Source organism: Engraulis encrasicolus, chromosome 9, assembly GCF_034702125.1.
Source record: "Engraulis encrasicolus isolate BLACKSEA-1 chromosome 9, IST_EnEncr_1.0, whole genome shotgun sequence".
NCBI lineage: Eukaryota > Metazoa > Chordata > Actinopteri > Clupeiformes > Engraulidae > Engraulis > Engraulis encrasicolus.
In genome coordinates, this window is record NC_085865.1 from 55,909,894 (window position 1) to 55,919,317 (window position 9,424).

A 9,424-nucleotide genomic window follows, 5' to 3' on the forward strand; every position below is an offset into this window, starting at 1 on the left:
TTTCAAATGTGGCTCGCGACGAGACCTCGGACCTCGCAGAACTCGCAGATGCATGAATACAATGTTGGTTCGTGGCCACTCCCACGCGAGTTTTGACGAGCGCAGTTGCAGAAGTCTAATCTGACCTTAAGAGCAATGTAAATATCGTTTCTGATCTCCAGTAAAATCGGGAACTCAGACCCACTTTGATGGAAACCAGTCAACCAGTAGCAAACCTATGGAGTCGGGTCAACCATGCCATTTGGGAAATGTTAATTATTATGCTCTTGGTCAGACCAAGTGTCGATATGAAAGATATGAAAGTCGATAACAATCAGGCTAGCGCTTAACTGACAGTGCTTAAGTGAGCCACCAGCCCAGAGCCACAAGCCCCTTGCTATGAGAGCTGATTTGGTCTCACCACTGTCTCGGACACTGTTCTTGCCAAATTAAGCTCTTTGGAGTCGGTCATAATTTTGTTTAGAACACTGACCATCATAGACTCTAAAGTGGAGTTTGAATTGCAATAACATTCAAGTTTGTCTTCACATGCATGGTACATAGGCACTGACAACTAATCACACGTCATTGTATAGTATAGGCACTGACAACTCATCACTCATCGTATGCGTACGTGCGCGCGTGCATGTGTTACAGAGCGAGAATGTGTCTCTTGCCAACCTATTTGGCTGACAGCAGACAGAATAGAAATGAAAAGAATTAAGTGAGATGTGTACGTACCTTTGGGAACATTCAAAATGAATCAAATCGCTCACGGCTGATAAAAGCAGAGGGGAATACAAGAGTTTTACTCTAGGATGCAGTATGTGAATGAGACAGAGAGAGAGAGAGGGGAAGAGAGAGAGGGAGAGAGAGAAAGAGAGAGTCAGTCTTAAAAATAGCATCTGAGTCACAGACAACCTCAAAGCTGGCAGAACCGCAGCTCACCTGTAGCCGATGGTGGTGCACACACACACACAGACACACACAGACACACACACACACACACACACACACACACACACACACACACACACACACACACACACACACACGTAAGCTTTGCATCTGCTGATATGACTGCTCACCTGTGTAGACAGTGTGGTGTTGGCACAGTGTGGTGTTGCTCGCTCTCTCTCTCTCTCTCTCTCTCTCTCTCTCTCTCTCTCTCTCTCTCTCTCTCTCTCTCTCTCTCTCTCTCGGCTTTGATGATCCGGCCCTAAATTCCCTCCTGCAAAGACTTGCACAGTCAATCTAACATTCATGACATACAAAGTCATTTTGAAGTTCACTCCCTCAGTAGCAATATCCAAAAACCTATTGCGTCATTACGTTATCTCTAAAACCTATTCCGTCGTTAAACTAAAAAGGCTATTGCATCATCACTCTAAAAATGGATCTCGTGTTGCCACAGCACCATCATCATGCCTCAGAAATGATGCCTCCACCTTCTAAGGTTGCTAAAGGCATACAGTTCTGTGGTCCTCTGTCCGTCCATGTGCCAATCTCAAACTATGGGCCAGGCGCACTGGCGGGCCACAAAGATAGTCCAAGTGGGCCTTGAAATCATTTTCTAAAAACCTAAATAATGTTGTGTGTGTGGCTGCTGTCTAATTTCTTTTCTTTTTTTTTCTTTTTTTGTTTATTGATTCCCGAGGAGCGCCCTGGACATTTGTGAACATTTCAAGTGGACCCCAAGTTAGAAAGGGTTGGCTCCCAAATAGACTCAAAAACCGTTTGGAAGAACAGGAAAAGGGTAACTCAATTATTTACCTCAAGGGGAGGGGTAAAATTAGCTTGTTTCCAGAAATGGTATGGTATCACTTGCTAACGCCTTATGTTCCTTCCAGGGTGTTGTGTTCCTCCAATACCAACGGTTTAGCCTTTCACACAAGGTGATCCCAATCCAAACGGTTCTCTGTCATTGTCCCTCAATGGTGCGGTGGTATAAGCTACCAATTAAGAGCAGGGTCATCTTTCTCAACCTTCAAGAAGCTAGTGAAGACTCATCTCTTCCGAGAGAACTTCCCTGCATAACCTGACTAACTGCACTCACCTCTAATCATGGGTACTTACCTGCACTACATTTCATAGGTCCTCCACTATTTTCTGATCTCTATCTGTTCTACATTACTTGTATACTGCCCTACTCTGTACTGACCCCTCACTCTGTACTTGCTTGAATGTCTTTTTAAGTAACTTTGGTCAAAAGCGCTACATTTAATGTAATGTACAAGTTTTACCGCCATTATATTTTGTGTTGGTACAGCAGAAACCTGGGAATGAGTTATGAGTGTGTGATGTTGGATTGTAGGCCAATAGTGTGTCCAAACCATTTTCCGTACATGCAGGAGCCATTAAACCTGAAACACATATTGTAATATAAATTAAGAATATAGTAGATCACACAAACAAACCCATTCAGGCACAGGAAATTGCATAGTTTATAATGTGGCACAAAATCACACTATTCCCACAAACATGAAGAAATGTGATGCGGGCACATACCGGGAACAAAATTAAGAAAAAGAGAAAGAAATAGAAAAGAATCCAATTCATTCTTCTTCCTCTCTCTTTCCCTCGTTCTTCCATTCCCTCTGTCTCCATGGGGAACTTGTTTGGCAAATCCACCATCACACACACACACACACACACACACACACACACACACACACACACACACACACACACACACACACACACACACACACACACACACACACACACACACACACACACACACACAAGCAGTGGAATTATGCATAGCAACCACAGACAGACAGACAGACAGACAGACAGACAGACAGACAGACAGACACACACACACACACACACACACACACACACACACACACACACACACACACACACACACACACACACACACACTGGAATCTGATGTTTAGTAACCACCTGTGAAAATGTGTGCGTGTGTGTGTGTGTGTGTGTGTGTGTGTGTGTGTGTGTGTGTGTGTGTGTGCGTGTGTGTGTGTGTGTGTGTGGTCGTGCGTGCGTGGTTGCTATGCATGCTTCCGCTACTGGTGTGCTCAGGGGTTTTGGAGCGGCAAAGTGGACCCCAAATCTGCCAGGCTCATTCCTGCCCGCATGTCTCACACACCAATCTCTCTCTCTCTCTCTCTCTCTCTCTCTCTCTCTCTCTCTCTCTCTCTCTCTCTCTCTCTCTCTCTCTCTCGCTCTCTCTCTCTCTCTCTCTCTCTCTCTCGCTCTCACACACACACACCTGAATATAAGCATGGTGAAAATAGGTCCTCCTTTCCTTCTGCATGATGATTGGAGCTGCTGAGGAGAGGAGATGAGAGGAGAGGAGGGAAGAAGAGGAGAGGAGATGAGGGAAGAAGAGGAGAGGAGAGGAGGGGAGAGGAGAAGAGGAGAAGAGAAGTAGCTTTCAAAGTAAAAGTTTTATTTTCTCACACACATACACACACACCATACATACAGTGCCTTCAAAAAGTCTATACACCCCTCCTCAAATATCAGGTTTTTGTGATGTAAAAAAATATGACAGAAAGATAAATAAATTCACAGCTTTTTCCACCTTCAATCTAAACTATTAACCTGTACAATGCAATTGAGAAACAAGCATAAAGCTTTAAATGGAAACAATAGAAAATAAAAAACTTCAATTAACATGGTTGCATAAATATACACACCCTTAAATTAATACTTAGTTGCAGCACCTTTGGCTTGTCTGGGCCATTCCAAAACCTCAATATTATTCTGGTAAAGCCATTCTTTTGTAGATTTGGGCGTGTGCTTAGAGAAATCGTCGTTCTGAAAGATTAGTTCCTCTGCATCTTCACCTTTCTACCAGGGGGGCCGAAGATTTTGTGCCACTACCACGGCCCCTGTGGAAATGTTCATAATTCCCTCCTCCCTAATGAAGGCCCCAGTTACAGCTGAAGAAAAACAGCACAAAAGAACAATGCTGCCACCACCATACTTTACGTTAGGTATGGTGTTATTGCGGTGATGTTTTGTGCTAAAAAAACCTTTTGGAATTATGTCCAAAATGTTCAACCTCGGTTTCACCTGACCATAACACATCTTCCCACATGCATTTGGGAGATTACAGAAGTAGTTTTTGCTAAATTTACCTCACAAAGATTGAACTTTTTGGTCATAATTCAAAAGGGTATGTTTGGCGCAAAACATCACTGCAATAACACCATACCTAACGTAAAGTATGGTGGTGGCAGCATTGTTCTTTTGTGCTATTTTTCTTCAGCTGTAACTGGGGCCTTTGTATAATAATTAGGCCTATACAAATATGCATGGCCTGGAATGCTTAAATCCAATAGGTTTTCATGTTCAGATAGATTGCTGTTGGAAAATATGCATAAAAAAGATATGGTCAAAAACATGTTTGCCTAATAATTCTGCACACAGTGTACATACTGGGCCAAGGGACTCAGTGAGCTAGTGCATCTTACCATTACACCGGGGGACACGGGTTCAATTCTGGCCTGAGGTCATTTCCAGATTCTTCCCCATCTCTCATTTCCTGTCACGATCTTCAACTGTCCTATCTCAATGAAGGCTAAAAATCCCAAAAATATAATAAATATATTCATATACACGTAACATAATGTCCTGCAGCTCAAAGAAACAGCAGCCTTACTAGCCTACCCAGCGTTTGACTGCGGCAGCCAATGAAAGTCAAGTGAAATCCCATTGGGAAACTCCAACTCCCATTGTCATTGTGACACAGCACTCCACAGCACGTGAACACTGCACACAACAAAATTGCATTTATGCCTCACCCGTGCAAGGGGGAAGCCCTCAATGGCGTCCCTAGGGAGCAGTGCAGTGGGATGGTATGCTCAGGGTACCTCAGTCATGGAGGAGGATGGGGGAGAGCACTGGTTGATTACTCCCCCCACCAACCTGGCGGGTCGGGAGTCGAACCGGCAACGTTTGGGCTACAAGTCTGACCTCCTAACCGCTTACCCATGACTGCCAATGACATTGAGCCGTTGTGACAGGTCTGATCGCCCGTGGTGAGGCAAGGGTTAATTCGGGGGTTAATTTATCACCCTGGAGCAGCGAACATGTGAAATGGATAAGTGGACACACACACAATTTACACACAAGAACACACATAACACACAAAATACACACAAACACGTACATGAACTCTCTCTCACTCTCACGCACACGCACACACACACACGTGAAGTGGATAATCATCTGCCGAGAAGGAGATTATAGCAGCCGATCAAAGCCCAATGCAGAGGAAGCAGCACCAGAGGTGAGAGGGAAATTGTGTGTGTGTGTGTGTGTGCGCGCGTATGTATGTATGTGTGTGTGTGTGTGTGTGTGTGTGTGTGTGTGTGTGTGTGTGTGTGTGTGACCAACTTAGATGTATGGCAGGAATATAGAATCTGTTGTTAACTTTGTAATATGTTGTTGAAGATGCAGTACAGCCCAGTTGTTTAGCTGTGTGTGTGTGTGTGTGTGTGTGTGTGTGTGTGTGTGTGTGTGTGTGTGTGTGTCCGTCCGTCCGTCCGAGCCTGCGCCTTATGGTCTTATGAGTGTTTCCTGTGCTGTGGAGACACCGGAGTTAGAGACATACCAAGCATACTTAAACACACACACACACAAACACACACACACAACCACTAAAGCCCATCTGCACTTGTGTTGTATCAACACAACACTATCATCATGCGCCACATAAATGTCACCAGGCATTTCAATGTACCCTCTCAGCAGCCTATCAGGTAAACACATTACTCATGAACATGACTCACTATAGAATATCACTTATAGAGTGATTGCATGAGGCAGAGTTCAAACTGAAACAGGTCTTCTATGGGAGGCTATAAACACTTATAAAGAGTTTGAAAATGGGTACCAACACACACACACACACACACACACACACACACACACACACACACACACACACACACACACACACACACACACACACACACACTTTTCATTTTCCAATGAACCGGCGCCGTGGATGACAACTTAAATGTGCCTTGCCTAAAACAACATACCTTCCTTCCAAAAAAAGGTACTCAGAGTTAAACCAGTTCAACCTTTTTATTTTACGAAATGACTCTTGGCCAGCACACAGTATATTTGAATGTCAAAGCTATATACACTCTATGCAACCATAATCAAGTCTCGATTTACTAAGTGCTCAGATGTCTAAAAACTGGCGCACGCACGCACACACACACAAACACAGCTGTCTGGGAGGAGTTATAAAGCAAATTGATGCATGGATCTGTGTGAGGAAACATGTGTTTTGTGAATTATTACGCTTCCCTATGCGCTTCAAGAAACATACACACACACACACACTGCTACTGTTTGGTGAAAACACAACCATTCCATTCTGAGACAGAAATACAAGTTTAGACATATTTCATTTTTTCCCAACTTTTGGAAAAAGGGCTGTGTGTGTGTGTGTGTGTGTGTGTGTGTTTGCACCTAATAATATAGCGGTTGCTTTTGGCTCTGTTTTCCAGAGGACTGTGTTCATCATTTGGTTCATGACACAGCTACTTCATTATGAGGCTCTGAATAGATGAGCAGCTTTGGTTTTAGTTTAATGAAATGACAGTGAGGCAGCAGCAGCAGCAGCAACACAAACAAACCAACACAGCTTAAATTGGAGGACGACAAGCTCAGACAGTGTCCTCTCCTCTCAATTTCTCATCTCCTTTTTGCCCTCAATCCTCCCTTTCTCGCCACAGCCCTCCTCCTCCACTCCTCTCTTCTCTACACCACCCCCCCCCCCTCTTCTGACGGCTATGCCTCAGGATGGGACAGACCTTTCATACGTCCCTGCCCATTGTTTATAATTACTTCTGAAATGGACTCTGTTGCTGTTTTATCATTCCAAAAACCTGCCACTTAAATTAATGCCACATGCTACCCAGCTGCACACTGTGGAGTTCAGTGAATAAACAGAAACACGAAAACAAATTAGATAGTTGAGGGTTTATCAGATGAGCCTGTCTGCTCCTCTCAGCTGAAATTACGTTTTGAGAGAGACCTGAGGGGCTCAATACCATTGTGTGTGTGTGTGTGTGTGTGTGCACGTTTGTGAGTTTGAGTGTGTGGCCATGTTTTCACCCAACAATAGCAGAATCTTTGTGTGTATGAGCACAGGTTTGTGTATGTGGCCATATTTTCAACCAACAATAGCAGAATCTGTTTGTGTTTGAGTGTGTGTGTGTCTGTGTGTATTACGCAGTGACGCAGGAGGAAAGCCGGGTTAGGCCTGATGGAACAGCATCTGGCTGCATGAGGGTGTGCGTCATGGCTCAAGTTCAATGTGAGTGGCTGAAGTGGCATGTCAGTAAAGATGATGGACACATTGATTATCCAATCAAGGATGTTTGATAAGGAGCCCCATTCCAAAACCCTTCGGTAAGACAAAGGTGTGTGTGTGTGTGTGAGAGAGAGAGAGGCCTATCAACAGGAACACATGACCGTTGAAATGACCATTGCGTTTCGGGACATCCTAATGCAAACAGAATTGCATCCCGTTACAAATCACTGTAGTGTGTTATTGTACAGCATGTGTTGTGCTAGTCACATGTTTGTGAATGTTATCGTAAAACCCCTGCTAATCGCAGCCAACCTAACCTCTCCATTCATCCAGGTTGTCCCTGTGCCATCAGCAATAGCACTGTGGCCACCACTACAGCAGAGTGGAGCTTACTAGTGCCTATTGTGTGGATAATGCATTTTGCTTATTGTGATTAATGTGCAGAAATGCATTCATGAATGAGCTCTTCACACTGATATGTAGATACTTGTCTAAGATTAAATGCAAGTGCTATGCAACAATGTGAGGAAATTATAGGGTGAACTATGGTAAATTGGGACACTTTTGGTAGATCGCAAAAAAACCCCACTTTAAGTTTAAAATACACCAACATTTAGTAATTGTACGTCTTCATATGGGTCTTGGGTACATTTCCATGTAGGAATTAGTTTTTGAAGTATGATATTTTATAATATATTAACATTTAAAGATAGTGAGACACCATGCTTTGTATGAGAAAATGCTATGGCAATTTGGGACACCCTTTAATGTAAAATGGGACAGTCTGTTTGATTATCATTATTTTTGCACAAACTGAAGAATAATATCGTTTTTCTCTTGTTAACAGTAGACTAGGATCTTAACTATTTAAAAAATGATATAACATCCCTGAAACATTTCCATTTCAAGAGAATATTGAAGGAGTATGGCATGTGTGACTGTGGCCATGGCCATTAGCATGTGGGATGCATATTACAATACAGGCCTATGGCGTGCTAATATGTTATGCTAACAGCTAACAGAAGCCCATTCTGTTGCTATGAGAAAACTGTCCCATTTTAGCTTAAAATATTGTCCCAAATTAGCTCACTCCACTATACTTACTAAAAGTATGTCTCCTTAATAAAGTAAAGACAAATGTGTAAATGTTTTGATATTGAGTTAAACCTTTAGTAAAACAACATATATTTCAATCATATTTTGTACCATATAATCACTAATTCAGCCATAATATCCTTATGATCTGATAGCATAATCGACATGTCAGCTAGCTAAACTGACAAGTGTTGGATCCACTGTCACTTCAAACCTTTGCTCATTTCTTTTATGATACTTAACACCAAATAAAATTATTGTCCCTTATACATGACAGTTGCAGTAACAATATTACATCCCATTTTGTGATTGGCTGCTAATATTTAGAAAGAAAACAACCCAAAACCTTATTTGTCCCAATTTGGCTGATGTCCCAAATTACCTTAGTTCACCCTACAACCTCGCCAGTGTGACCGCCACAGGCCCAGTCACTGTCACCCCTACAGGCACGTGAGGTACAGGCAGAAGAGAGGTGAAGGGAGGGTCAGTGGGTAGGCTATAAGCAGGGGGGGGGGGGGGGTTGTGTCTGAATAATAAGAATAACCTTCAAGAAGAAGGCATATAGGGGGCCTTTCAACAAATTGCTGATTGTCGTCTGCTATAAATGTTTTGTCGCTGTAACAACAGGATGCTTTTGGAGACAGCACAATTAATAACAGGGAGGGCTGCTTGGAGAGAAGAGGAGAGGAGGACATAGGAAGGGAAAGGTGAGGAGATGCCATGCCACAGCAGGTGCCATCAACTCCAACTTTAGATGGAACCCTGATGTTACCAATTCCAGATTGGCACCACTGATGACAACTTAAAAAATCGAAACCATCAATGACATGTTGGAAGCAATCGGACATGTGACTTCTGCAACATAAAAAAACTCACAAAATGGCAAGTATGTGTGTGACAAAATGGCAGTTTGTGTGTGTGTGTCTACACATGGGGATGTGCTTCTTATTGATGCCATCATCATATACATTTATTCAAAAACATGAACCACATCTCTCTCTCAGAAATCACACGGTGAGATCCGATGGCTTATCTTCC